A 6,797-nucleotide genomic window follows, 5' to 3' on the forward strand; every position below is an offset into this window, starting at 1 on the left:
TTGAAGATATTGATAGTAGAAAGCTTCCCTGAAAGTATTACTTGCTGAGGTGCTGTAGTTTTTGAGCAATGAGTAAAACAATGTCATGCAAATAATGTTTGTCTCAGTGATCATGCGATGAAAATCATTTTAACCTGTACAAATGTCTTCTCATGACATCGTTTTACTCATTTCTCAAAAACTACAGCACATCAGCAACTAATATTTTTAAGGTACGCTTTCTACTATCATTATCTTCAAACGGTGTAAGTTTAATGTAAATCTGTGGACATTGTGTTTTGTGTTACAAAGGTACCCAACTCCTTTAAAAAAAATGTTTAAAATGTAAACAATATTTGTCAAAACCTTCCAGATTCGGTGGCATTATTTCATTGTTAATAATTGTATAACTTTCAGAAAATAACGACTACAATTTGTTTTTGTCTAAAATGCAACAGTAAAACATTATTAATAAATATAATAAGCAATCTGAATTGTTTCATTTTGACATTGTGTTGTTCATCTGACTTCAGATATTTTAATAAATGAGGTTATTGGTCGTTAGAAGGAACAGATCATTGCAATTCTTAACTCAAAAGAAGGCACTTGTCTTAACCGAACAATAGTTCAACGTACTTCAAGTTGGGTACAAATCATTTATAAGTCTCAATTTTTTAAATGTGCACTGTCAATTTGTAAATAAAACAAAAACTGTATAATAAGTACGAGAAATTAAGAGTTTTGTAATTAATGATCTGAAGAAAGTCGGTGTTTTAGTCTGATTTTTTTTTTTTTTTTTTTCATTTTAGTTGTTTGTTCATTGAGTTAAACTTGTTCAAACTTGCCGTATCTTCATGCTGCATTTCTTCAGGGAGTATCCAGGTCCTTTCCACCCGTTCCATTGTAAACCTTCTCCAATTGACACCGATTGCTGATGATAATAATTACCGTTCAGATGAGCCTCCATGCCGTCTTTGAACCACCAGGCACCTTCGAATAACTCGGCGAAATTGAAAGCAGCAAATGCATCATTGTCACGATCCTTTGTTGAAAATTGGTGACCATTATGAAATGCCATTGAATCTCCTGCTGTACTCTGAGCATCATATGAACCAACCTGGAGAGTGTAGTTGTCACCCTCAACAGCAAACTCGCCATAAGAAGTCCAAGATGTGTTGGACTGCCAATCTCCCAAATCTACTCTGAGCTCCCATTGACCCGATCCAGTAAGGTCACGCAGGATGTCATTACCCAACCAGAACTCATTATGTAGATCACCAAACCCAGATTGATAATCAGTCCAGGTACGATAAAAATCGACAGAACCATCTTGTCTCCTCTGGAACACGATCCAGCCTCCTCCATCTGTCTCCATGTCACAGTAGACTTGTAACCCACCATTCAGACGCTTAGGGTAGATTGTGTATATGCCGTTGTTACGGTTACCTGCTTGATATAATGGCATACAACTGCCATACCTCTTCATGTCCGGAACGGAAAATGAAAAAGTGTCAAAATTGTCATCATAGTAGACACTTCCTTGCGATTCGATAAAGTCACCTGGGCTGTTTGCTCTGGTGATATTGTTAATTTCACAGAGCTTGGTATCGATTTGGTAGTTGAACGATGCACACTGTGGATCAATAGCGCAGTCTCGCCCACAGGCAACATGAGAAGACATAGTCTTCCACTGAAACCCATGATACAGTAAGGCTCGGTTTGTAGCTTGATACATGGTTGAACAAAATCTGTGTGGATTCTCACTCTGACAATAAAGTACCATGAGTAACAGAGACAGAGCTAAAACAAAAGCTCCCATGCTACAGGATGTAGTAGTTAGATGTAGTAGTTAGATTTAAAGATACCTTCACAACATAGATGGCTCAACGAAAAGAGAAGCTGGAAAGTGTCAGTCAAAAGTGATGGTTTTTAAGTAAATAGTCACTAGCAAAGTCAAGTACTGTCAAACGTTTTCAAAGCCAGGTCTACCTAGATCACCATCTCTGTGGAGGTTGTTCCGCTCTTGACCACTCGCAAATCGGGAGTGATTGGGTTTTCGGATTTTCTCCAAGATATTGTGCCGACAATGGAGTTTTAGATGACAGCACAGCAGTTTCCAACAAAATAATTAAACCTTAATTAGTTGCTGGTTGATATTTTGATATTAAAAATAATTTAAAAGTAAGCCGCTGGCGTGAAAGGTATTGTGTTCAAAACAGAAATAAAACAGTTTGGGCAATTTATGTTGTTTAATTAAGAGCTTCATATGAGTTTGCTTGCATCAGAGTGCACGCTATTAATATCTGCACGACCTAGTTGTAATTTAATTCGTTCATAAAGGCATAACCCTTCGCGTGCTTTTGTTATTATTATTTCATACAGATTTGTTAAGCATCGGTGACCATCTAAGTAATAATCACAACGTTGCAGTGTTCCGCACGGTTTGTTTTCAGTTTGATTAGGATTTCAACTACGCACTTATACAGTCGACCTACTTACACCCTCTGCAACAACAATGTGAATTCGATATGGAAAGTTTTTCGGTTACAAATGCCTATAAGATTGAAAAGAAAAACAGCCTTGTCACACGAAGTTGTATGCTTTCAGGTGCTTGTTTTCGAGACATCAAACTATAATATGAGGTCTCGAAATCAAATTCGTGGAAAATTACTTCTTTCTCGAAAACTACGTTACTTCAGAGGGAACCGTTGCTCACAATGTGTTATACTATCAACAGCTCCCCATTACTCGTTACCAAGTAAGTTGTTACGCTTATAATTATTTTTTGAGTATTTACCAATAGTGTCTACTGCCTTTAAATGCACTTGACACTATTGATTATTACTCACAATAATAGTTAGCATAAACGATTATCTGATTACGAGCAATGGGGAGCTGTTATTTTTGTAATACATTGCTCCCTCTGAAAAACGTATTTTTAGAGAAAGGTGTAATTTCTCACTTAAATAATATTCTTTGAATCGATTTCGATACCTCAGCTGAGGTCTCGAATTCAAGGCATCTGAAAGCAGTCAACGTTTGCGACAATGTTGTTGTTTTTTCTTCCATTTTTCTCTTGCAACTTCAAAGACCAATTGAGTTCAAAATTTCACAGTCTTATTATTGTATGCATATGTTGAGAGACAACAAGCGAAAAGGCTGGTCTTTGAAAAATTATCAAAGGTGTCTGGTGCCTTGTCACTAAATTTGACCAAACCGGCCAAAAATGCACGTCATGTACAACATATCGGTAACGTATTACACAAGCATGATGATACACTACTCAAAAATACAGGTCACCTGTAAGGTGGTGGTCAAGGAGGCTAGATTTGAATTAATAAATAACTACCAAACTTCTGAGGTGGGACGGAAATTCGTTCATTAAAAAGAATATTTGCTTTAAAGGAGCACGTTGCCTTGGATCGGTCGAGTTGGTATATACAAAGCGTGTGTAACCGGTTTGTTATAAAATGCATATGGTTGGAAAGATGTAGAATAGAAAAGTAGATTACAAAAGTAGAATACACAAGTTTGCCTCGAAATTGCGTGGTTTTCCTTTTACTGCGTGAACTAACACGGTCAGCCATTATTTTATGGGAGTCTAAAATTTGACTCCCATAAATGGCCGACCGTGTTAGTCGACGAGGTAAAAGGAAAACCGTGCAATTTCGAGGCATGTTTATATGGATCATTGTATTCTACTTTTACAACATCTTTCTACCCATATGCATTTTATAACAAACGGTTACAGGACACTTTTCGAAGACCAATTCGACCGATCCAAGGCAACGTGTTCCTTTAAACATCCACTTTTACATTAATTGGGAATAAGGTTGAGGGGAACAGATTATCTCAAACGTTTGAGTTCAGTGTAATTACCTACTCGTTATTGAAGATTGAGATTAATTCTGAAAGCCTTGAACAAGAGTTTGCTACGGTAAATGGTCTGCAGCTAAACACCGTCTATGCAAATGAGAACAATATTCATCTGGTGTGCCACCAACAATAACGTATGGGGCAGTGGAGAGAAAAATGCTACACATAACAATTAGAGACAAGATTAAATGCACAGAAATACGAAAGAAAACTGGATTAAGAGACATCATGAGGACAATAAAACAAGCTAAATGACGATAGGCTGAACACACTGCACGAAGAATCGACAAAATACGGACAACAATAATAATGGACTGGCAACCAAGGACATGGAAAAGGGAAAGAGGTAGACAGCGAAGAAGATGGAAAGATGACATCAGGGTTTATGCAGGAACAGCATGGCACCAGAACTGCAAGAAATGGAAATGAATGGCGTCTACATGAGGATCTTCTCTTTACCACTCGCAAATCTGGAGAAATTGCCTTTTTGGACTTTTATCCAAGGGCTTTATTGTACCGCCAATGGTGTTTAACATAAAAGCACAGCGGTTAAAAAAAAAAAGTCATTAAACCTTAATTATTGCTGGTTGATATTTTGATATTAAAAATATGTTCAAAGTACGCCGCTGGCGTGAAAGCTACACGTGCCCATGAAAGCGAATAGGGCTTTTTTTCAGTTAAGAGCTTCAGTTGCTCGCCATAGAATATTAAATGTTATGGTATGCACGACCTAATTTTAACTGTATTCGTTCATAAAGCCATAAACCCACGTGTGTTATTGTTATTCATATTATTACACATTATTGGTGCCGTGGCCGAGCGGATATTCGAGCTACGGTATTTCTGTTTAGCAGAGTGTGGGTTCGAAACCCGGTCGTAACACCTGTGATCTTAAGCAAAACCGTTAAATACACTGGACACTATTAGTAATCATCAAAGACCGGTCTTCTCACTAGGTGTATCGCAAAATATGCATACAATAACAAACATGTGAAACATTTGAACTCAGTTGGTCGTCGAGGTTGCGAGAAATTTATGGAAGAAAAGCACCCTTGTCACATAAAGTTGTGTGCTTTCACATGCTTGATTTCGAGACCTCAAAATGTCATTATAAGGCCTTGAAATCAAATTCGTGCAAAATTACTTCTTTTTCGAAAACTACATTACTTCAGAGGGAGCCGTTTTTCGCAATGTTTTATAATATCAACCCCTCCCCGTTACTCGTTACCAAGTAATGTGTTATGATAATAATTTTTTTGAATAATTACCAATAGTATAACAAAAGCTTCCCTCCACCCAGGGATAAATGGGTACCTGCGAGGGCAGATATGGTTCTTGTGATTTATTAGCTTATTAGTGCGCTACATTTTGGCTACAAAATCTGTGTACTCCCCAGGGAGCTGAGATGGTTTAAGGACTGATTTAAGGCCCAGCGACCAGGGGTGATAATGTTGAAGCGCCACGGCGTTACGGACCTATATAAGCGCTTTATAATAGGCCACTGTAATCAAAACGTCGTCGTGTACTGCACGATTGATTTTCTGTTTAATTATGACTGTAACAAGGTACTGCTGATCTTGTTGCACTGCGGTTCTACTAAAAAGGCAAAATTGCCACGTCAGTTGATCTCTGGCGTAACAATAAAGAGCAACATCTGATTTGCCCGATCAGGAATGCCTCCCACCCCCACCGCTCTCTGTCTATTGATGTAATTTCAAAAGGCTGATTTATTGTTTTCAAGGTTTCAGGTGTGCCGTCTTGTTAATTCACCTTCAGTTTCATTCAACACATTTAGTGAAACGACCTCCATATCGCCACTGTGTTGTGAGTTGTTGTATTCCCCCATCTTATCTTAAGTTACTCACTAGTGGACGGTATGGTCATTTCATTTATACCTCCATGCAGCGGCGGCGCTACAAGAGGGCAATGGGGGGAAACGCGCCCCCAGCTATTTTTGTTGCCCCCCCCCCCCCCAGTTTGCCCCCCCCCCCAGTTTTTCCCCGATGGCGGAAATTTAGTGTAATCCCAAACCATTGCACCCAATTTGTTACAATGTTGTTTGCGCTGGAAATAATAAACTCAATTTCATCCATTATAATTAGCTGGCACCATAAAAAAGCCCAATACACTTTCCATCTCCTGCAATGTTACTAAAATGTGGATTTATTTATCTGTACAAGCTTGTGAACTTGCTATAAATAGAAGTGCATGGTCTGCCCAAAACCGCAAACAGCCATTGTACACGAAGTTCGCACAACACGTCACATGCACACAGTGCAAAGTCTTATTTCTTGAGTGAATACAAAACCTCGACGATGTCGTCGATAGATATGACAGGAAATACCCCCACTCAAGAATAACACTGGCGTAAGTCCGTCAAAGTGGTAAGTCAATGCTTTTTTGAAGTACAACAATTACATTATAGATTTTGTTTGCCTTTTGTAAAGCTTATTAGAAAAATACAATGAAAGAAGTCGATAATTCCTAAGAAGAGTTATGTCTATTTTAATAAAGGTTCTTTTTTGCAAGCTGTCCACATAATTACCTGTTTACACCCTTTGCTTTTTTAATACACAGATGTTTAGATTAAGTCAAGCATTAATATTCCACTAAGAGCTACAAACCAAGGTGCTTTCAATATAATAGGCAAAACTTCTGTATAATTGAACAATTTATGTCATTTTGTTTTCAGACGCGCAGAAAAGAATGCTTCTTTATTTCTGCTTCACTTGGGCTTTGCGTGTCAGTTATTGTTGTTTTTAAATCATAAATCTCGATCAAAATCATTTAATAGTAATGACGAGTTGCATTTTATACTTTCAGATAGTTCTCATTCTATCATGTCTAGTAATTCTATTATTTTAATGTGTTCCCGTGGTCAGCTTTTTAATACCCGTAAGACTTCTTGTCACTCCATTCAGCCTGGATTGCTTTCTATTCTA

General features: G+C 37.9%; 1 pseudogene; it reads right to left on the reverse strand.

Moving 5' to 3' along the window:
• Positions 1 to 814: 814 nt before the first annotated feature.
• On the reverse strand, positions 815 to 1,714 carry LOC139942729 (microfibril-associated glycoprotein 4 pseudogene; annotated as a pseudogene).
• Positions 1,715 to 6,797: the final 5,083 nt, after the last annotated feature.

The sequence above is a fragment of the Asterias amurensis genome, chromosome 10, assembly GCF_032118995.1.
Source record: "Asterias amurensis chromosome 10, ASM3211899v1".
Taxonomy (NCBI): domain Eukaryota; kingdom Metazoa; phylum Echinodermata; class Asteroidea; order Forcipulatida; family Asteriidae; genus Asterias; species Asterias amurensis.